General features: G+C 39.3%; 1 long non-coding RNA gene across 2 annotated transcripts in view; it reads right to left on the bottom strand.

Annotated features, from left to right (window-relative positions):
- The window catches only part of LOC115279305, a 58,032-nt gene that overhangs the window by 10,119 nt on the left and 23,409 nt on the right, over window positions 1–24,504 (bottom strand). For both annotated transcript variants that reach the window (XR_003903352.1, XR_003903351.1), the window contains exon 3: window positions 24,065–24,171. This is a non-coding gene — a long non-coding RNA (uncharacterized LOC115279305). The remainder of the gene's footprint in view (window positions 1–24,064; window positions 24,172–24,504) is intronic.

Raw genomic sequence — 24,504 nt, 5'->3', positions numbered from 1 at the left:
TTCAGGATCACATCTATTCTTACTTTTCATTTTATAGATATAACTTCTGAAAAAAGTTGTTCTTACAAATTTTACCATAAGCTGACTGGGATACAAGAACTTTTCTATTGCAATATTATCCATTTCTTTGAATTTGCTCCAAGTTACATGGCAAAATTCATGTAGTGATCTATCATCTAAAATTATTTTTAATAGTCTCTCAACTGACAACTTAGTTATTTCCTCCCTCGATTTTGTTGAAAGCCAAGAACTGGAAAGTACCTGACCTGTGAAATGATTTGTTATCCAGTCATGAAAGTCATTCACTTTTGTAGTTTCTGGGAAATATACCAAAGAGGTTTTAGTGAGTCTTATTAAATGACTCTTGGTCATTTATATAGTGGCATCTTGTTTAACCCAATAACCTCAAAAAGATTTGAGAGTATCAAAATATTGCTATTGTCAATACATTTTGGCAATACTGATTTTTTTAGTTTATTTATTGAGAGAGACAGCGCACGAGAGCGCAGGACCATGTGAGTGCACATGAGCAGGGGAGGGGCAGAGGGAGAAGAGAGAATCCCAGGTAGGAAGCAGGCTCCATGCTGCCAGCACAGAACCCGAAGACAGGGGCTCAGTCTCACTAACTGTGAGATCATGGTCTGAGCCAAAACCAAGAATCTAATGCCTCAACCAACTGACCCACCCAGGCACCTCAAAACTAATTTTTAATAAAATAATTTTGTCTTATCATGTGGCTTAAATATATTTTCCCCTAAACCTTTGTGCTACAATTGAAACTGTGCAGTGGATCTACTATATAAGCTAACTGGCAAAGTTATTCCAGATTGTCTAACCAATGTATTAATCCAAGACTTACTTTCTGTAAAAAAAAAAAAAAAAAAAGTTCCACTCTAGCTATCAGTTTAAATACATTTATTAATTGTGTCCCTGTGATTCTCCCTATGATTTACCTTGTAAATTTTATTCCTGAATTAAATACACATACAAACCATGGCCCTTTGCCATAGTTTTCCTTTTAATAATGTTCTTTTTGCTTTATGTTCATGAAACTCTTCCTCGAGAACAATGAAGACTTGACAATAACCAGACACAAGGTGGACAAGAGTTAGAGCACTGACTAATGTGAAGGGATGATGGGGACACAGAGGTCCTTGAGCCACGCCAGGACAGCTGAAAGACCAGTGCAGCCGCTCGGAATGGAAGCTGGCACAGTTAGTCGAATGACACAGACATTCCCCCGGGACTCAGAACTTCCATTCTCAGATCCATGTCCCAGAAACACTGTCACCTACGTAGGACGGCAGATGCGGAGGATCGCTGTGGCACCGTGTGGAGCAGGATGCCGGCAGCTCTCACCCTGTCACTGGGAGAACAGATCGGCATAATGTGGGAAGGGGTCACTGTCTGATAGAGGGATCGTAATATCATTGTGCTTCTGGAAAGAAAGGAAGAAAGAAGGAGAGAGAAAGAAAGAGGAAGAGAGAGAAAGGGAGGGAAAGTGGAAGGAAGACAAAGAAAGAGAAGAAAAAAGCAGAATAGCTATACTTTATAATATTTATGTAAATTTAAAATACTTACACATTAAACTATGCATATTTGCAGGAACACACATGGGTAATAGATATTAAATACATTAGAAATATTGTATTATAATTTAGTGAATGCTGGAAGATTGATATTTTATATAGTTTATAAATATATGAGATATGGCATCATTAACATTATGCCTTCAGATACTGTCCTATCTGAAATAGGACCAACATCTTTACTTCAGGAAAAACTCTTTTGTTCTTTCTTGAGCCTGTCCAGGTGAGATGATTGAGGGAAAATATTTCAAGGTAAAAACAATTATCCAAGGGGAAGAAAAAGTCAGCCCTTAAAAGAATGAATATGGTCTTAGAAGAAAAGAGGGGAGTTAAAGAGAGGAAATCTAGGACTTGATGAATGAAAGGAGAAAGACTAAGAGGTGAGCCAGGGAACCTCCCTTCCTCCTCCTCTCCCATCCCTTGATCCCCCAACGTGGCTGCTTTTTCTGTCCTTTCATACATTCCCGCACCATGAGGACTTCACCTGGGACCTTTGAGGTAAATAGAAGTGAGAAGCCATTCACCTTGTAATGGATGGAATGTTTGCCCCCCACCCCACACCCCTGCCAATTTATATGTTGACACTCTAACCTCTGACATGGCTGTATTTGAAGATGGAATCCTCTAAGGAAGTGATTAAGGTTAAATGAGGGCATAAGGATGGGGGTGGGGGATGCTGATCCTACAGGATCAGTGTCCTTAAAGAAGAGACCTCAGAGAGCTAGCTCTTCCTTTACATTTCCCTTCCACACATCTCTTCACACTTGTATACACAGAGAGGTGGGGGGGGAGGGAGGGACAGGGAGAGGGAGAGAGGGAGAGAGAGAGAGTAAAGGCCAGAAGGCAGACAGCCATCTGCAGGCCAGAAAGAGACATTTTACTAGAAGCTGAATCACCTGGAACTTGGGGCTTGGACTTCTACAGACTCCAGAACTGTGGGAAAAAAAACAACTCTGTAGTTTAAGCCACCAAATCTGTGCTATTTGACTGTGGCAGCCTAAGCAGACTGACACAAATCTCAAGTGTATTTATGGAAATGGAAAATTAAAACAATACTTATATACTTTGAAAAGTTTTAAATAAGAGAGGGGTATGAATCAGAGTGCTTTTGAAAAAGTAGTTAGATGACATATTGATAAATCACTTGATTTAAAATTTTAATTCAACATACAACTCTCTAGTTGCATCTCAAGATATGAATGATTCAGCATATATTTTTTTAAATTTATTTATCTTGAGAGAGACAGAGACAGCGTGAGTCAGGGAGGGGCAAAGAGAGAGGGAGACAGACAATCCCAAGCAGGCTCTGCACTGTCAGTACAGAGTCTGATGTGGGACTCAAGCCCATGAAACCATGAGATCATAACCTGAGCTGAAACCAAGAGTTGGATACTTAACCAACTGAGTCATCCAGGTGCCTCAGCATACAGAGTTTTAAAATAAAAATAATGATGTAACAACAACAAAAATATCAGTATTCCAGAATTTGAGTCACCTGGTTGACTTAGTCAAGTAAGTGTCTGACTTTGGCTCAGATCATGATCTCAAAGCTTGTGAGTCTGAGTCCTGCACAGGCTCTGTGTTAACAGCTCACAGCCTGGAGTCTGCTTTGGACTCTGTGTCTCCCTCTCTCTCTGTTCCCGCCCCCCACCTCTGAAAATTAACTAAACAGTTAAAAAATACTAGTAGTTAGTTATTTTAAAATAATCCATTATGTGAGTAGACTGAAAACATAGAGAGGCAGTATGGCAATATTATATCCCCTCATAACTTTAAAATGTGATATGGAACTTTCCCATTATGGTAAGTAGAAACTGGAGGAGAAACAATCAAATTTCCATCAGTCATTAGTGACAAAGAAAGACTGAATTCTTCTATTAAAAGCAGAGGGGCAAATGGGCAAAAGGTCTGAACAGCTGTTTTACAAAGTGAGATTCATGAATAGGCATAAGAAAAACTGCTCAACATCATTAGTCATCAGGGAAATCAAAATTAAATGAAAAATTAGAGGGGTGCTGACGTTAGCTCAGGTCATGATCTCACAGTTGGGGAGTTCAAGCTTGCGTTGGGCTCTGTGCTGACAGCCCAGAGTCCGGAGCCTGATTTGGATTTTGTGTCTCCTCGCTCTCTGCTCCTCCCCCATTCACTCTCGCTGGCTCTCTCTCTCTCTCTCTCTCTCTCTCTCTCTCTCTCTCTCTCTCTCTCTCTCACACACACACACACACACAAATAAATAAACATTAAAAAAATTTTAATTAAAGGACAAATTAGATTCCACAATTTACCCACCAGAATGGCCAAGATTAAAAAGACTGACAGCACCAATGTTGGGAAGGATGTAAAGCAACCTAAATTCTCCAATATCAAATTATATAGCCACTTTGGAAAAATATTTGGCAATTTCTTTGAAAATGGAACATAAAATTCTATCACTTCTGGATATTTACCGAAGAGAAATGAAAGCACACATTCTATGAAAATCCTCAGATTTATTCAAAATGGCCAAGAACTGCATTGACAAGAAAATGGATCAATAAACTGTTGTACATTCAAACAATGTAATGCTACTCAGTAACAATAAATGGATTACTGTATACTTAATAATACAGTTGAGTCTCAGAAATGTTACATTTAGTAAAGGAAACCTGAAACAAGAGTAAACACTGTATGATTCCATTTATATGAAATACTAGAATAGCCAAATAAAAATCTACTATAATGAAAATTAAGAATAGCAATTGACTCTTGGGTGGATGAGGGGGAAGCTTGGCTATGAAAGGGCTACAAAGGCATGTTCCAGGGTGATAGCATATTGGCTATAGATTTTTTTATATGTTGATCAAAATTCACTGGCTAGTAAACTGACAACTTGTGCATTTCAGTACATTTAAATCTTATATCAGAAAAACAATTATAAACAAATATCTCAATTTAGTAATGATTTGTGAAAGTTTTTAGGGATGACATTACTGATGTCTTAAACTTCTATGGAAATGCATTTTTAAAAATGGTAAAGTGGTGGATGTGTATAGGTATGGAGAGGTAAATAGACACCTGCTAAAGCAGATACAGCAATAGATTAAGATATGGGGGGAAGGATCTAGAGCAAATGACATAGTATCAATTCTGAATGGTAGGCCCCAGATGGTGTGCTTATATTTCTCTATATACTTGAATCATTTTACAATTTCTAATATATTTATGTGAAACATGTTATTTCTATAGTATACGGAAAATATTTATGCAGGCATGGTATCAGAAATCCTTTGTAACCGCTCTGCAGACTTCAGGACACATCCCTGAAAGTTCCAAGTTGATTTTGGAAATTACATTAATTCTTCAGAATCCTGCTATTAGCTTTCTAGGTGTGATAAGTATACATGCTTAAATAAATTATAAAACCAGAGTGAAAAATGTGTAAACATACCCATTCTTGTAGACTGCATTTTTATTCCTAATCATTCACACCCTCCTCTCAGTGGATTACACCTCCACCCATTGCCATGTACTTCCTCTGGCCAATGGCCTTTCAGTAGATGTGTGATCTATGCTATGTCCAAGGACAAAGTATTAGAGTGTTATGGGCTGATTTGTATTCCCTAATAATTGAACTCTTATCCCCAGTTCCTCGGGATGTGACTGTATTTGAAGACAGGCCTATAAAGAGGTGATTAAGTTAAAATGATCCCCTGAGGGTGGGTTCTAATCTAGTCGGACCAGTGTCCTTGTAAGAAAAGGAAATGTAGGCACAGAATGAGACACTAGGGGCATGTGCTCACAGAAAAGAGACCATGTGAGGACGCAGTGAGAAAGTGGCTATCTGTGAGCCAAGAAGAGAAGCCTCAGAAACAAATCAAACCTCCCAACATCTGGCTATTGGACTACTGTCTTCAGATGCGGGATACACAAGGACCTGCGCGTCCCACATCAGTGCTCCTCTTCAGCCAGGGTCCCAGAATTGCAAGCTAGGCGGAGCCACATCAGCTAACTTGTAGTTATCAACATATACAAGAGTCAATGCTTATTGTTGCAAGACAAATACCCACACACATATACACACATACACACACGGTAGAGGTATGTGAAATATACTTTTTGGTTGAACGCTAAAGGACCAAGAGTTAAAAATCAGGATTGGACCACAGCCTAGCCAGAGCTGAATCACCATCATGGAAGGAACCTTTGGAATACAGAAGTAAATCTGAAATTTTATTTAAGTTTATTATTGTCATTATTATTAGTGGATCATTACCAATTGCAATTGTGGCCACATTTTATGGCTTGGGCACTGTAGTGCAGGAACAATGACTTCTCAGACCTTCCAGCTGCCTAATTGCACTCATGGTTACTGAATAGCATGTCAATAATACAAAATAGAAACTCACTCTCAGTTGCCTTCCTTGGTAAGGGAGCAATTTGGCAGGCAATGTGGTACACAGTGCTGCTAATGGTAGGTTGCCACAGAGTTCCTAAGCTTTCCTTCCCCTCCATCATAACCAAAATAATGCCTCCATCGACTCAAAACAATAAGAAATTTTCTTCTAAAAGCATTCTTATAAAAGCCTGTTGTTTTGAAGTTTGAGGGAACAAAATGTGTTTGGCGTGTGTTTTCTTGAACCTATTTTCTCTAATACTAGCAGGTTTTATAATAATGAATGTATATTTATGTTTCAATGGACTGTTAGAATTTCAAGAAATAAAGAACTTTTTTCTTCCTGCCCTTGAAATTTTTATTATGTTTGGATCAAAGATGTATGTTCTAGATGTATTAGAAATGAGTTTGAGGCCTCTCTGACTCTTAAATTTTTGAGACAGCTAAGTTGATATTCATTTTTATTTCTGAATCATTCCCAGATATTCTTTTTCATTAAAAAACCCATACACAAAATGCAGTAACCAAAAATTAAGTGAAGTTCTCAGTAGATAATTGTTTAATATTATGAACACTAATACACCTGATAATTTTACAAAGTTTGAATTAGGAAATAATATAATCTATTATTTAGTTGTGTCTTATTTATTTTTTCATCTATTTATTTTGAGAGAGACAAAAAGAGCACAAGCAGGGGAGAGGCAGAGAGAGAGAGAGAGAGAGAGAGAGAGAGAGAGACAGAGAGAGAGAATCCCAACCAGGCTCTGCAACTAATGCTTCTACCTGGCTGGACCTAATTTTTCTGTGCCTGGCCTCTCATCATCCAGAAGACCAGAGCTAGCTTTTGTACAGGGAAGTCCCAACAGCATTTTAAGAGGACAAAGACAGAAGCTACAAGGTCTCTAGAAAACTAGGCCATAGAACTAGCAAGTCCCACTTCAACCACATTCTGTTGGTAGAAGCAAGACACCAAAGCTAGTGTGGGCTGAAAGAGTGGAGTTAAAGCCTTCACCTCCTAACAAAATGAGGTGGAAAATATTATAGCTCTATTTTCAACCTACCAATGTCTTTGTGGAGGACATCAGCTAGGCGTTCCAGACCTAGTTCCACGTTCTGGACATGAAACAGTTCTATACTTCCCAGTCTCCCTGTAGGTGGGTTGAATCCAAGTGCTTGCATCATGGCATTTCCAGCTACAGCATATACCTCTGATGCTTCCCCCGCCCCAGAAATAGCATGTGCTGAAGATGGCAATGTCACAGAATGGAAGGAGCAATGACCTCCTCAGGTTTTGTTATGTTTGCTTGTTTGTTTTGAAGGAAAACCATCTGATTTTCATTGAACTTTGACAGGAACAAGAAATAAAGTTTTACTACATTAAGTTACTGAGATTTAAACATAAGTATAATCTAATGTACCCTAACTAGGCCCAACATGGAGCTCGAAATCATGGACCATGAGGTCACAACCTGAGCCAAAGTCAAGAGTCAGATGTTCAACCAACCAAGCCACCAAGGCAAACCCTCATTTTCATTTAAAAGCAATTTCGCATATTCTTACACGTTTTCAGCCCTACTTATAGCTGATGAATTCAAATTTTTAAATTATGGAATGTAGGATATGGCAGAAGTCTGGTGATAATGTATTTTTGTTGTTGCTGTTTTCTCAGGGCATTGAGAAATTTCCTCCTCATTTTAGACCGTGTTAGCAGTCTTCTAAATACTTACTAGACCATCTTCCCTGATGATGTCTACTAGTCCCTTGGGCTCTGTTAGTTCCAAGTCAAGTACAGATGAACACACTTCCTACTATGGCAGAGATTTCTCTTGCATGGTGGAGAATTCACTCTCACAATTAAACTACCGTTATTCATAGTGAAAAGGCATAGGAACACATGCAAACATCTGAGAGGTGAGTGTATGGCTCACACAGAAAGATATTACCTTTAATGACAGTTCCAAAAGTCTTCTTCTTTTGTTTCCCTACCTTTGCAGTATCCTTATCTCTCATCTCACCTCTTAGATACAGTCCTTTCTATTGGAATGACATTTGTAGAATTTCATTCTGAAAGACCTTGCTAGCTCTTTAAGAAGTTAGTTTTCCTTTGATTCATAACTGAGGTGACTGTCATATGATAAGGGATCAAGTGGGTCACTGGGACATTTTTATCCACTTTCTGGAGCAAAAACCCCTCCAAGTGTTTTAAAGATGTAAACCTGCGCCTTTTCATGTCTGGCAATGATGCTGATGATGAGAAAAACCTTCCCAGACCAGGATGAACTATCCAAGATCTATTTATTTTTCCATAATCCCTCTGTTTATGTGTTCTCAAATGACTAATGAGGCCAATCTGGAACTGGCAGATTTTGCCACAATTTAGACAGATGGTTTCAGTATATGTGCATAAAGAAAGTAATGTTGGATATGTGAAAATAAAGATATATTTTGTACTATTCTGAGCTTTTTTTAAGAGAACAAAGATAAAATGACCAGGGGGCATGGAAGGGTTTCAGTGTTGCTAAACCACACAATGTGATCCTCTTACCTTAGAAGCCTCTGAAATAACTACTGAGAATCATTGCACTAACATACAGATGATTTTTTTAGCTCAAACATTCGGGAAAGTCTAAACATATGCTCTAGTCATTGCTTTAGAAAGCTTGTATAAGCAATATTAAGTGAACTGTTGCTGATAAAAATGTGACCTCACTCCAAACCTGAGCCCTTCCTAGAACTGAAGCAAAACCAAATATTTCTGGGCAATTTGAAACATAAACAGGGCTGACCATTTTTCAGGTCTTTGCATAGATGACACATTTCTGAACCTTCTGCTCTAATCTTGTTATCCAGATTTTAGTATGGTCTCTTTTAGATGAGAAAACCTAGAAGCCTTGGTATATTTCCAATTTATTGCATAGAGCCTGGCAATATGAAGACCCATTCATTTACTCACATATTCTCAACTAATATTCACGGAACACTTACTTTGTGTTAAGACAAGATCATTGATGCTGCAAAATTCTGATATAAGTATACCCCTAAGCCCAATCTTAGAGAAACACCTATTTCACAGATGTGTAAACAAATTGTTGCAACACTGTATGATAAATTTTATCTAGCTTCTCAGAGAATAAATGCTTTTTTGTTGTTGTTGTTGTTATTGTTGTTGATGATGATGGATATCGTGGAAACAATAACAAAGGGGAAGTAGAATGGAGGAATTAGAAGGAAGAACCCAAGTATAATAGGCTGCCCTGAGACATACTACCCAGACACGTGTGCCACACCAGCACCATTAATGGTAAGCTGCTAAGCATTTAACCTGGTTTGTAATGGTGGCAGAGACAAGAGTTGTGTATAGATCTTGGATGTTGGAGTAGACTTTCTACATGTTACATGGCCCTTTGACATAAGATAGAAATAAGACTCAGAAGCAAATACAGATGTGCAATGGGTCACGGGTTGACTATCCATGTCCTGCTATAGCAAAACTTCCAATGAATTTCAAGATTCTAAATCTTAACATGGATATACAGGTCATCATGAAGATATATTTTTTAAAAGTGTGGTAGCAGGGTGCCTGGGTGGCTCAGTTGGGTAAGCGCTCTCTTTGGGCCAGGCCATGATCTAATAGTTCATGAGTTCGAGCCCTGCATCCAGCTCTGAGCTATCAAGCTTGGAGCCTGCTTCAGATTCTCTGTCTCTCTCTCTGCCCCTTCTCCACTCATACTCTCTTTCTCTCTCAAAAATAAATAAACATTTAAAAAAGGTAAAGGTAGGATAGAAAAAGTATTATTTAACATTTTATTGGCTACATTTATAATTTTTAAATGGCATGCATAATAAGTACTTTTATTTCTACACTAACCCCAGCCCCTTGCCACAGACTGTGTATATTTGGGAACCTAGTTATCAAAGAGACACAGGCTCCTGCAGGCCAGGCTTCTGGTTTCTTTAGTAGCGATCTCCCCTCATAATCTTTGTGGACATTTGACCTGTTTTTTTCCAAGTAGGTCCTTACATGTAACCACAGCCAAAAGTTTTCTTCCCATCCCTCTTTCTCTCAATTTCATTGTATTTACCCTGAGATAAATTTGAAACATTAGGTTTAAATGGGGAGACAACCTTGTTTATCTGATCTTTGGCAATAGGTAGTCTTCCAATAACATATAACAGGAAGGAGGTGTTAATGGATCAGTGCTATCTCTAATAACTAGTCCCATAACTAAGTCTCATAGAATTTTGCTAAATATAGCAAAGCATTAGTTGTGTAACTTCTTTTTGAACAAATTTGGCTATATATGTTGGCATATGACCTGCTTTCCAAGGTATTGCAGATGGCCCAATTCTAAGTATCAATTTCTATATTAATTATAGAAAACAAATTCAGCTGCATGAGACCCAAAATACAGTGGTTAAGCACGACTCAAGTTCATTTCTCTCTCCAGGGAATGAAGGGCAGCTTTGACATTTTCACTGTGGAACTTTCGATTTTAGATCTAAAAGTGACTATTCTACTTCTCATCATGTCCCAAGTGATGGAAAGTAGGAAAGAAGCAAAAGCAGCACAGATGGATTCACTGTAATGATAAAACACACAAACAGCACATATACTTTCTATGTCCATCCAGCTGGACAGGACTTCTTTACATAGCCACACAAGGCTGCATGGACACCTGGGAAATGTAGCCCCTGAATGTGCAGCCATGTTTACAGCTAAAAACAGAGGCATTCTATTACTAAAGAAGAAGAGGGAAGCTACAGTCATGAATAAATCAGCAGTCCCTACTACAATGGCCCAAAGATCAGAATAGAAGCCAGGAGAGAAAAGAGTAAAGAATTCACAGAGAAGAACAGTGGAAATGATGTGGTAGAGACCTTACCCTAGGCTGATTTTAAGTCTGACTCCCTGAGCTGTCAGTTCCTTAGAAGAGTTTCCTCTGCACTGAGTCCCCCATTTTGTCTGCTGAGAGAATGTTTCTCCAAATTATACAGAAACCCATCTGCCACTTGGAGGATTCAGTGATTGGTCTCATTCTCTATTGTCTTGTTATACCCATTCCTCATGAGTCAGGAGGCTTCCCTGTGAATGTACAGTAGGAGTTCAGAGGAGCCCAAGAAAGGTAGACAGACAACATAATCTGGAAATTTCCTACAAAAGACGTAGGACTTCAGTGACTGCAAAAGGAGTAAAGAGGGGCAGAAGAAAAGAGTCAGGTTTTCACGAGTATTGATCAGAGGATACCCAGACTTTACAGGTCTTCATGACCTCAGAGGATGACCCGGCGCCTGGTGGATTAGAAGGACTAGTGTCCACATTAAAATCCCAAGTTGTACTTCAGCTAGTTGCTTAACCTCTATGTTACTCAGTTTTCTCCTCTTTACAATGTAGACAACATTTACCCCATAGGATTATTCTGAAGATTTCAATGAGAAGATGTATAGAAAGTTCTAATGCATTGTGCTCTGCAAATGGTGAACGTTTAATAAATATTACCTAAAAACATGGATCTGGGTGCTCTTATTTAAATCCTAACACATAGAGGACATAAAAGACATTTTTATCCATAGTAATATTTTTCACTGCCTCTAACATTGTGCCTGGAACACAGCAATCATTCAATAAATGAATGAATGAGCAAATGCGAACATTTTGAAACCCATGAAAGTAACCACCCTACACAAAGTTTCCCTGGCTTCTCAAGTTTCTTAGTGGTTCTTAAATAGTGGCTCAAAAATGAAGAATTTATGTTAGAAATGTGAGCCAATGTACATAATTCTATCTGAACAAAGAAAGTCAGAAGAGCTTATTAATTTACAGTGAAGCCTTCATGTCAGTCAGGGAAAACAAAACATACAGCAGCACTGAAAATTTCTAGAACACACACACACACACACACACACACACACACACACACACACAAAGAATCCTTGTTTCTTTAGGAAAATGGAGCCATCTACAGGCCAAATCAATTTACTATAAAACAAACTCATTCCCTGATTTTGTAATCCTAGAATGGGAAAGTTTTTCCTTTAATATCTTACTACTCTTACTTTTATTTCTTGTTACTCTCTTTCTTCTTTCAAATATATAGCTGTAGTTCTAAAGCATATGCAGAATACAACCACCAGCTTATGCCACCATCATTTTTCCTGGATCAATGCAATAATCTAACTAGTCCCCCGCTTCTGCCTTTGACCCATTACGGTCCATGTACAACAGAGTCGGAGGAATCCTTTCAAAGCAAATCACTCAAATATCTGTCCTTTGAATTAAAAATTAATGAATGGCCACCATAAATCATATAAAATTCCAAGTAATGGTGATACAATGCTAACAAAGACATAATGCCTGCTTTGCAAAGAAAACAGAAAAGCTTATGGGAAAACCATTATATCCACTATAATAAACATAAGAGCAGGATGAATGATGAGGAAAAATACAACTAACTCCCTTCAAGTGAGAGACCATTTAAGCTGGTTCCTGAAGGACAAGTGGACTGACATGTTGTCGTTGGTCTTTCCAATCAATAGGAATAACACAATAGCTGCCATTTATGAAGGACTGACTCCTTACAAGATACAGTGTGACGTACTTAGATGTAGGACCTCACTTCATCCTTACAACCACCTAAATAATTAGACGTGCTACCGCATTTTGCCCAGGCAGAAACTGAGAGTTACAGAGGTTAAATAATATGCCTTAAGATACACATCTAGTCAACAATGGATCTGAAAGCAGCATCCAGCCCATTAGGCAGGCCTGCGTTCTTAAGGACTGGGCAATACTCGCTCTGTGAAAGGCAGAGACAGAGACCCTGGTGACAAAGCTACAGCAAGAGCAAGAGGTTTCTCAATATCTATTCCGCAGGACTTTCACTGGCATAGTACTGGAGTTTTAAGATGACTGTGGTTATTTAAATGTGTGCTCTGCCAATCCTGCCTCAACATAAATTTTTGACATTGCAAACACACATACACACACAAAGATATAGCTGCTGCATGAAACTATGAAATTAGAAGCTTAGAATCAGAGCACGAGCCCCATATGGGCAGGCACTATGTCTTGTCACCATTCTATCCCCAGCATAGAGTGGATGCTGAATAAGTGAACAGATGAACTGAGATTCTAACTGCATTTTAAATATCCATTTAAAATTGAAGGTAAAAAGTACCATCAGAGAACATATTGCACAACAGATTGTACAAGATGCCCAACATTTAACTTCTTTTATTTTAAAAGATTTGAACCTTAAACAGGCAATTGGGTAAGAATTTGGATTTAGCCAAATCAGGTTATGGTTCAGGTAGGTCTTTTTTTTTTTTATGTTTTTTAAAATTTATTTTTGAGAGAGAGACAGCATGAACAGGGGAGGGTCAGAGAGAGAGGGAGATACAGAATCTGAAGATGGGCTCCAGGCTCTGAGTGAGCTGTCAGCAGAGCGCCCAATGCAGGGCTCGAGCCCACGAACTGTGAGATCATGACCTGAGCCGAAGTCGGATGCTTACCCGACTGAGTCACACAGGCGACCCTGCTCTTTTCACTTTAAGTCTAATTTTATAACTGTACCTATCCAACTTCAGTCAGGGACCTGAATAATAAAATGCTTTGCTGAGAATCCTTCAAGCAGAGCTCTTTCACCCATAGAGCCGGTGGCTGCCACACCAGGGGGCACGGCATAGCCACAGCAGCAGGCCTGAGTTCCAAAGATTGTGGTGAAGAGAACAAAGGCCCTGAAATGAGAGGAAGCGAGGCATCCCAGAGTTCATGAAGACCAGCCCACCGGACTGGAGTCCCATCAGGACTCATTCAGTTTCAAGTAATAACAATCCTTCTCAAACTGGCTGAAACAATGATTGCCTCCTGTAATTGATACAGTCAAGAGATGTGGCCAACTAAGGAACCACTAGGCCCAATGCCTCAAGAAAATGTCATCAAGACATTGCTGGTCTCTCCAGCTCCTACTTCAGCATTTCTCTGCATTTGGCTGCATTCTCAGATTCCCCCACTGAGCCAGCAGAAGTGATTTCCAGCAGCTTCAAACTTACATCTATTCACTTAGCAAGCCGGTGGATAAAGGGGCCTCATTCCCAATCATTTTAGCTGATAAAGCCTCAGACTGCCCCTGATTGGTCTCACTTGTGTCACCTGCCCATCCCTGAACCAATCACTATGGTCAAGATCATGCAGACAGCCCTCTGGTTCATCAGGACAGAGATGTGTACCCATGGCTGGAGTCCAAGGATGGGTCACTTCGGCCAAAATGATACAGACCCAAGTAAGAGAGAACTGATCCTCTAAGTAAAACTTGAGGTTTCTTTTACTAGAACACGGGATGTTGGGGAGCAGGGGGTTGGGACAGTGGAGAGCAATAGACAAAAGGTCCTGAAAATGTGTGGGAGCATGTTGAACATGACCTGACCATGACTGACCCGCTAACTGAATTGGCTAGGGAGTGGAGAATGAGAGAAGAAAAGGGGACATTTCACCTGTTAAACCACAAAGCTGTCACTAGGTGCCACAGGAAAGAGGAAGTTTGAGTAACTTGCAACTGAGTGATATTGCCTCAAAAGCACATCATTCATTCATTTACGTGTGTGAAAGAAGGAATGAAAGAATAGACAAATGCAGAGCAACTTTTTAAGGTATGCATCACTTATCTCACTTAAAATTAAGGAAAATGCAGTACAGAGGCTGAATAAGTTAGTTAAGTTCTCCTAAGTCAGCATCCAGGAATTTAGCAAAGGGCTCAACCTCTAGTTCACCATTCCTATGCACTCCAAAAATGGGGTACATTAAAATAGAGGCTTTTTATTGTAAATAATTATTTTTAACATGCTTTTTTAAATGTTTATTTATTTATTTTGAGAGAGAAAAGATAGCATGAGTAGGGAAGGGGCAGAGAGAAAGAAGGAAAAGAATCCCAAGCAGGCTCTATGCTGATGCAGGGCTCGATTTCACGAATCGTGAGATATTGACCTAAACCGAAATCAAGAGTTGGGACTTAACCAACTGAGCCTCCAGGCACCCCAGTTGTAAATAATTTTTAATCCTAGAATTCAAAACAGTGGCAGACACCTTCATAATACAAATATAATTTAAATCTGGACTCTCTTCTTTACTAGCCAAGGGTTCCTGGGCAAACTAGTTCATATCTCTTAGCCTCTGGTTTCCCATCTGTAAAATAGTGCTAATCATCCCCTTTATTATGGAGATTAAATGAGATAACCTATGGAAAAGCACCTAGAGAACACACGTGCAATTAAATAAGTTATATAATAACTAATTAAATGAATGTGAGATTCTTTTTTAAAAATAAAATAGAAAACATGGCCCCTTCTTAAATATAGAACAAAAGAACAACAAAACAATGACATCAACAAACACCTTAGTCTGGCTTTCACTCAATCCCAATTCTAAATCTCCCTATGCTGTTATTTAAGTTAATATAATTATGTACAAGGCAAGGAAAAGGCCTTTCCTAAACATACATCGCATAAAAACATGGCCCCAGCAAACTCGTTGAATCCTGAAAGCAATTTAGGATTCTTTCTACATCATCTGCAACCTCTCAGACTTCAGAAGCCTTAAATCAGCGCTGCATCACCTTGCCATAGATTGGACTCAAATATAAAAAGAAAAATCAAACCATAACCCTGGACTCTGTCCAGGGTCTTATCTTGAGGTTAAGGTCTTAGAAAACATCTCTCTCCCATGAAATAAAAAAGTAATCCTATCCTTGTCCATGTCTGACCCCTACATCTTTTTACTGTTTTCCTGTTCTAGTGTAAACTCCCAGACCCCAAGTCATGACCTGTCTAGCCTTTGTGAGGGCTTCACAAATGTGTCCTTACTCCCTTCCGTCAGCCACTTCCCTCACTTCGTTTTTCCTTCCATCGCCCATCAACAGCCAGAGCTGCCTCACGCATGCCTACTTCCCACCACACACAACAGGACAAATAAACACTGACCAAGGGAAATCTTGACAAATGAACTTAGTAAAATTAAGAATTTCTGTTGTTCATCAAAAGATACCACTAGGAGTGAAAAAAAAAAAAACCTGTGAGGATTATTTACAATGTGCAAGTCTGACAAAGAATGGGTATTCAGAATTTAAAAAAAAATCTTTTTTATGCTAATAAGACAACCCAATTTTTTATTTTTTAAATTAAAAAAAATTTTTTTAAGTTTTTTAATTTATTTTTGAGAGACAGAAACAGCAGGAGCAGGGGAGGGGCAGAGAGAGAGGGAGGTACAGAATCTGAAGCAGGCTACAGGCTCTGAGCTAGCTGTCAGCACAGAACTTGATGCGGGGCTCAAACCCACAAACTATGAATGAGATCATGACCTGAGCCTAAGCCAGACGCTCAACTGACTGAGCCACCCAGGCGCCCAACCCAGTTTTTTTAAATAGGTACAAGACTTCAATAGATACTTCACAAAAGAGGGAATCTAAATGGCAACAAACACATGAAATGGTGCTCAATCAACCTTACATGACATTACAAAGCTGCTCATTTTCCAACCATAGTGAAAGCATTTTACATACCCATAAAACTGGCTATAACTTAAAAATAACAACTGAACAGATCAATGTCAGTGTGCCAAAAACGGAACTCTCATATCTTGCTGATGAGACTGAATATTGGTACAACCACTTTAGAAACTATTTGACACTATTTGCTGAACCTCAATATGTATCCTATGACCCAGTAATTCCTGCTTTTCTAGGTATATCCCTAACAGAAATGCACTGTGTTCATTTAAGTTCAAGGGGTATGTTTAAGGATATTCAAAGCAGCATTATTGCAGTAGTCGAAAACAACAAATAGCATACAAGTCCATGAATAGTGGAAAATAAAATTGTGGTGGTAGAGTCTATGATAGAATATCAATCAATAAGACACAACAAACTACTACTATTATACACAATGGTATTAATGAATTTCAAAAACATAATGTTGAGCAAAAATACATGTTCTAAGATCTTTTTTCTATAAAATGCAATGAAGGAAAAAAAACTAATGTAGGGCAATAGAAGATAATACAGTGGTTACTTCTGGTGGCAGAAGGGGTTGACTGGGAGAGGCATGAGCCAGGGAAGTGTGATGCCAGCAGTGTTCTATTTTTATCTGAAGCATCACTGGGTATTACACAAGTCTGTTCATTTTGTAAAAGTTTGTTGAGTTGTAGCTTGAGATCTGGTCAGAATCATAAGGTTATATATCAATGTAGGTTATATATCCACAAAAAGTGTACTAAGAAGTCCATAACCCTCTTGGTGCCTCCAGTTAAGGCTCATGAGTTCCATACAACCAATTCTGTGACTTCAGAATAAACTTATATGACTGGAATTCACCCATCTACACAGAACATTTCCATACCCACAAAACCACCTTTTAAAAAATACATATATTTTATTGTTGGCAATTCTGCTTTTTCTGAACAATGACTTATGGGAAGCATCATGTACAGAATTGGGAAGAGGCCAAGAGTTCCTTAAACAGTCAACATAATAGTAGCAAATATATATGAATTACTTACTACACAATAAGCAATGTGCTAAGGACATATTTTATTTAATCCTCACAATAAACATTTGAAATAAATACTGTTAGTATCCATCCCCGTTTTACAAAGAAACTGAGATCCACAAATGTTAAGCATCTTGTCTAGGTCCACATAACTGACAAGTGGCTAGAATGAATGAGGATTTAAACCCGAATAAGTTAATTTACCTTATCAACTCCATAAACACTAACCTCCTCTAACCTCCTCCTTAGGAAGCAAAGAGACAGAGGATTTGGCAGATAGAGCCTCTCTTCCCTCCCTCCCAGGGTAGAACTTCACCATTAGGGGATAGGTAGCAAATAGTATAGACATTTCATTTCCAGAGCTCCACTGTGACCAGAACCACATAACCCGTGATGGGAGGGCGTCCTCCACGTGGGAGGCACCTCTGCATGTTGGAATGAAGAAAGAACACACAGGTTTGGGTGCCTGGGCGATCTCACAGCTCTCCCTCTTGTATGCCCTTGAACAAACCTGTTTATCTACAAAATAAAGATGAGCAATCTTTTTCATAAAGCTATTGAATGAATTGAAATGGTGGATGCATTTAAGTACTGCAATTTGGGAAGGTTTTTCTGTTTGTTTGTTGTTTATTTTGCTTGCTTTGCCACGGAGGAGCTTAGCCTATGTTATCTTGCATACTCTCCTATCTCTTCTAATCCTTCCAAGAGTCCTAGGACACACCTTAAAAGTTCAAGTAGGTTTTTTTTTTAATTTTTTCCTGTTTTTTTTTTTTTTAATTTACTTTTGAGAAACAGAGAGAGACAGCATGAACAGGGAAGGGTCAGAGAGAGAGGGAGACACAGAATCTGAAACAGGCTCCAGGCTCTGAGCTGTCAGCACAGAGCCCGACACAGGGCTAGAACCCACGAACCGTGAGATCATGACCTGAGCCGAACCCAGACACTTAACAGACTGAACCACCCAGGCGCCCCTCAAGTAGTTTTAAAGATAAGCAACCTCATACCCTATCCATGGTACAAACTGCCCTAAACTCCTTTTCTCATTCCTTCTTGTGTGACTTATCTAGACAATTTGGAGGAACATTCAAGTATCTTTATTTCTCTCTTTCTAAAATTAGAATGTGGGGCGCCTGAGTGGCTCAGTCGGTTAAGCCTCCAACTTTGGCTCAGGTCAGATCTCACATTCATGGGTTCGAGCCCCGCGTCAGGCTCTGAGCTGACAGCTAGCTCAGAGCCTGGAGCCTGTTTCTGGTTCTGTGTCTCCTTCTCTCTCTGCCCCTCCCCCTCTCATGCTCTGTCTCTCTCTGTACCAAAAATAAATAAAACATTAAAAAATAATAATAATAAAATAAAATTAGAATGAATGCTTAGATGCTAAATTTCTGTTTCCTTTGTTCTAGATCTAAACCTGATACTTTTTGCAATTGAGAATCAAATGATTATAGCTAGCACTTACACAGAACCTTCTTTGTGACATGTCTACATTTTCAATACTCTTTGTCCAAAACCGTGTTGCTCTTTCCCTTCCTTTTTTGTATAGTTTGCTTCCCTTGTGCACCCAGTTCCTACAACTGTACCCTCAAAGTCACCTGTGGTTCTCTTCTCTCCTTTAACCCATAAAACCATTGCTTCAAGATTGCTTCAAGACTATGAGTTCAGCCCACTACCTCAAAGCTTTCCTATGACCAGTATGGGATATCTGGATCTTTTCATCCTTTAATTGTATGTCACATCTTCCCAACTGGCCTCTCTGCTTCCACCCCACTTCTCTCCATGTTTAGAGATCTTTTGCTTACATCCTTATAAACTCCAGAGTCCTGAGATGGTAAATAAGGACTACCCTCTCTAAACTTACCTCTCCAAGTGCATCTAGCACTCCTGTCTATCCAAAAGCCACATTTCTGCCATCCTGACATTGCCCATCATCCTTTTTATGACCCTTTGTGTAGGCTACTTCCCCCAACCTACCCCATCTAGCAATCTCTTACCCATCCTACAAAATGTTGCAGAATGTAATTTCCCCTGCAAAAGCTCTTCTCTCCCATTTCGGCAACCCAATTGGTTCATTTCTACTCTGAATTACCATAGTACTTACTATATTTATTTGTGATATCTATTTTTGAATTCCTGCCATTCCTCAATGCTAAGCACTGGGATATACAGCTGTTGGGGTTAGAAAAGATATCAGAGAGGAAAGTATATGTAGCATGAATGAATGAATGGTTTTATAAATCTAAGCTAAAGCATCTGACTTGAAAAGATAACTTAGAACATAAAAATGTAAAAGCTGCACAAAAGAATGAGAACCTGATTTATAGAAAGGGCGCCTGTTTAAGAATCCATATACCTGGGATCTTATTCTATCTATGCCACTCACTAGCCACATGGCTCTAAAGGTGTAATTTTACCCTCAAGACTAGATTAGATGATTTCTGACATCTTTCCCAACTCCAAGATTCTACAAGGCTTGAAAAAGAACAAGAAGCTAACAAAGACCTAAGTCTTCCTCACACTGGTAAGAGTTAATTCACACACTAATGAAGGTCTGCCACATACACAAATCTCTTTCCTGAGACCAGGAGGACAGAGTCACAGAGTTCCTAAGCTATAGTTTTAGGGACATAAGAAAAAGGAACAATGGCTCAGAAGCAAAATAAAAAGGACACTCTCTGGATATGAGACAAACCACATGAAGTAAGAAGAAAAATTTTTTTATGATAAGATTCAAGCTAACCCCCAAAACAAAACAAAAAAAACAAACAAAAAGGGACAAATTAAAAGTCCATTCCAATGCAAAGCAGTTTTATCTAGGGGAAGGCAAATAGTGCAAAGGTCTTGCTGAGTTAGACCCAGAAGCTCTACATGCAGAATAGACAGGAATTTTAACTTCGCATGTGTGGTTTCACCACTGCCAATTACTGATATTTGTAATTAGCCTTGGTTGTCCTTTCTGGCCTATGTTAGAACATTTTGTGGTTTTAAGAACAGAAATTCTCTAGTTTATATTTTAGAATGGGGGAAGGGTGACATTGAAAGAATGTGTACAAGGAAGGCTGATAAAGACAGTATCTGTGCTATCAGCTTTTAGGAGAGCAAAGTACAGTGAAAGTCAAGCTTCATGGGAACTTCCAAACAACTAGCAACTTAGCGATTTCTCTAGTCGTGTAAACTGCCTATATTTTTGGCAGCCCAGGTTTGTTAACCTATACCCTACTGTCCACTGTCAGCATGGCTCAGTTATATTCTTTGCCCTTTTTTCCGTGTGCCTTTCAACTTCTGCATATTCATATGTTGTCTCCTTAGGTCTCTTGATATTTTCCAGAGGCAGGATCTGAATGCTCCAGTGTTGACATCATCTCTGAATGTCAGAGCATTTACGCAATACCAGTAAGTTGCTGGCCAGCCTGTGGCTTGCTCACATTTAAGTCTCCACCCTGGTTCTATCAGCTTTGAGCAGAGTAGAATGGTCAAGTTAATCAAGACCCATATTTACAAAAGAAACTCTTTCAAAGGATATTTTGGGTGAGCAGGCACTCTTAAGACTTGGCCTGTTTAGCACATAACCACAAGGCCCACTTGGATAGCAGGAGACAACCTTCCTCATTTTACATTGGAAGAAGCTACCTGCAACTCTAGATAGCCCTGAACGTATCTTCAGTGTTCAGCAGTCCCCCGAATGACCCAGTTACTTATGCAAACAGAGGGCCACTTTACAATGCGTTTTTTGCATCAGTCAGCTGTATTGATTAAATTTCTATATTAGTTGGCTAAGTTGTGCTATAATAACAATGTTCCCCTAAACCTTAGTGGCTTACAGAGGGTGATTTCTCTCTCACATGTGTCCTTTATGGGTTGGATCTCGTTCTGCTCCATGTCACCTTTTCTCTGGGAACCCAACTGACAAAGCAGCCTCTATCTGGACTATACATTTCTGTTTATACAACACAGTCCTAGTCATGCCCATTGTCCCAGAGAAATGATTAATAGTATCCTTTCACTCTCAGTAGCATACCCTCTTACGTTCAAATGTTCCTGTTCTGGACAATAAGTTACATGCCATTTTTACTATCTAGGTTATGGATGATATCCTGCAAAGGAAAAAAGAGAAGTAGCAAAAACACACACTGGTTCTTAAAAGTTTCTGCTCAGAAATGACTCAAGTCACTTCTGCCCACATTTCATTGGCTAAAGCAAGTCACATATCCGCTCCTGAGTTCAGTACAGTGAAAGTACAGTATAATTGACTTTGAGGAGAGCAGCAAATACTTTGAACAGAATACATCCTACCACAGTGAAAAACGGAAAACATAAAGGCAAAATGAAATGATATAAACAGCTTGCCCAAGGCATGTGTATGGAAGTGGTAAAAGGGTCAAGTTAGAGTCACTGCAGCTTAGGGCTTCTACAATTTTATCCATTTTCTGGGTTTGTCCAATGCCCTTATTTTGCAAGATGAAAAAACTGGAGCCTAGGAATGGAGATAATTTGTCGAAGTTCCAAGAAGTCTGTAGACTAGTGCATGACCTGCTAGTGTGGGAGTTTAGGAGTATGATGGAAAGAAAAAAAGTTTGGTGATAACATAAACCACAAATGTCTAAATCTAAAGCACTTCCAAGCTACTCAATCTGCATAGAATTGACAGAGGTCAAATCAGCATGGTACAAAACACAGATGTTAAAGAGACCCCAATACCATGAGAAACTTTGTAAGAATTCAAAAATAATGCAACTCCTCTTTCATGAAGGATAATTTCAGAAAATGTTCTTACCTTATATTGAGACATTAATGATATATGAGTCTCCCCTCCTTCTTGTCATTAAGTGACCTTCTTCCCTTCTTCAGCTTCAGAGTCCAGCTTCATGAAGATCGGTAGTTCTCAACCTTGGCTACAACCCCATGTCACATCTCCACCTCTCCCCAAATACTCTGATTCAGTTTTTGGGAGGAGAGGTTCTGATAATTAGTACTATTCAAAAGCCTGCATATCATTCTACCCCTATATCCAGGGCTGAGAATCACTAATGTAGGATTTTCTTCAATATTCCATGAACCAGGGTCTTTGGTAAGGCGATTCATGTACCCTTTTATTATGAACTGAACATTTATCTTCTCCAAAAATCCATATATTGAAGCCCTAACTCCCAAAGTGATAGTGTTTGCTGGTTGGGCCTTTGAGCAGTAATTAGGTTTAGATGAGGTTATTGGGGTAGACCCTGCATGATGGGATTAGTTCCCTTATAAGAAGAGACAACAGAGAGCTTCCTTTCTCTTAGTCTCCACATTCACACAAAGAAGAGGTCAGGTGAGCACAGAGCAAGATGGTGACAGCCTACCAGCCAGGAAAAGAAGCCTCAGAGTCCAACTATCTCGCTGTCACCTTGACCTTGGATTTGTAGACTCCAGAACTATGGGAAATAAATGGCTGTTGTTCAAGGCATCCACTCTATGTATTTTGCTACAGTAGCCCCAGCTGACTGCTATCTACCATTTGTCTTCAAAACTCCCCAGTTCTATTTCTCACTGCTAGAACTGCACGTGTGCACACACACACATGCGTGCGCACACACACACACACACACACACACACACACACTTGTTTTGTGTGTTTATTTGTTTGCCTGGAATGCATTTAAGAAATTTTTTTAAGTTCATTTATTTATTTTGAGAGAGAGGGAGATAGAGCAAGTAGGGGAGGGGCAGAGAGAGTGGGAGAGAGAATTCCAAGCAGGCCCCACACTGTCAGCACAGAGACCGATGTGTGGCTCAAACCACAAAATGCAAATTTCATATGACCTTAGCCAAAACCAAAAGTTGGATGTTTAACTGACTGAGCCATCCAGGTGCCCCCTGAAATGCATCTTGAAATGCAAGGTAACCTGTTTCATCCAAACCATTTTATAAGAAGATATGTTATTTATTCCACAAGAGTCTTTGGTATTTTTAGTTTGAAAATTCAATGCATCTCTAATGAGTATAAGGCTAGAGATTAGAAAACCTTTGGTATAGAGCTGGTACCACTATTTAACTGGCCATTGGATATTGGCTTGATCACCTCTATGGATATCAATTTCCATCATGAAGGAGAGAATCAAAACAAATGCTTTTTATAAGATCCTTCTTCTGGGGCAGGAGTCACACAACCACCCATAAAACAGAAGTTCCAACCCTCCTTATAAAATATATTAAGCTTTCCAAAAAGGCAAGGCCCAGAATTCTTTGCTCCCCAATCCTAAATTGGTTCATTGGTCCACAGCAGGTGAGGCCATTGTATTGATATTTTAACAATAATCTCTCTAGGAGATTCTAATGAGCAGCCAGGATTGGAAACGATGAGCTATTTACAAATGTTTACCAATGAAAATATAGACTCAAGTGAAGTCATTTGCTCAAGATCACTTAGCTTTCCAGTGGCAAAGCCAGAACACAGACTCTGGTTGTCCAGCTGCAAAACTCCTTCCACTGTATGTGGGACAAGAGTCCTATCATGTTCCAGGCTGCCTGATGCTATTACCAGAGTTTCGGTTGCTCCTGTTTGAAAGTGTTGGGCTGACCAATCAGCCACACTCACCTATCAGCTGCTATAAAGGTCACGGACTGAGACTATGGCTTCACTGTAGAGCTGGAGTCGGGGTGTTTTTTCATCTGTGCCCAGTAGGATACACTGGTCTTCCATATCTTAGGTTAAAAGAATAAGATACACAGAGATTAATTGTGAAATACAAATAGGAATGTTTATAGATCTTTCTGGTTTGCATTTCCACATAGAACTGTTTTCTGGTGCACTACATTGGCATTTTGATTAATGGTACATTCTTGGCTTGTTCTTTAGTTGCAGCAACACACAGAATTCTGTCTACATGTCCTATTAACTGTCATCCGAGCTTCCCACACAATGCAGCTGATAATTACACATTCTGGAAGCTGAGTATCACAATCAATTAACTTGACAGGCTCCACTGATTCAGATAGAAGTGGGGGCTGTGCAAATCTGCTTTGTAGTATCTCAGT

The sequence above is a fragment of the Suricata suricatta genome, chromosome 15 (assembly GCF_006229205.1).
Source record: "Suricata suricatta isolate VVHF042 chromosome 15, meerkat_22Aug2017_6uvM2_HiC, whole genome shotgun sequence".
Taxonomy (NCBI): domain Eukaryota; kingdom Metazoa; phylum Chordata; class Mammalia; order Carnivora; family Herpestidae; genus Suricata; species Suricata suricatta.
The sequence above is the reverse complement of the archived record's forward strand: the minus strand, read 5'-3'. Positions and strand labels throughout refer to the sequence as shown.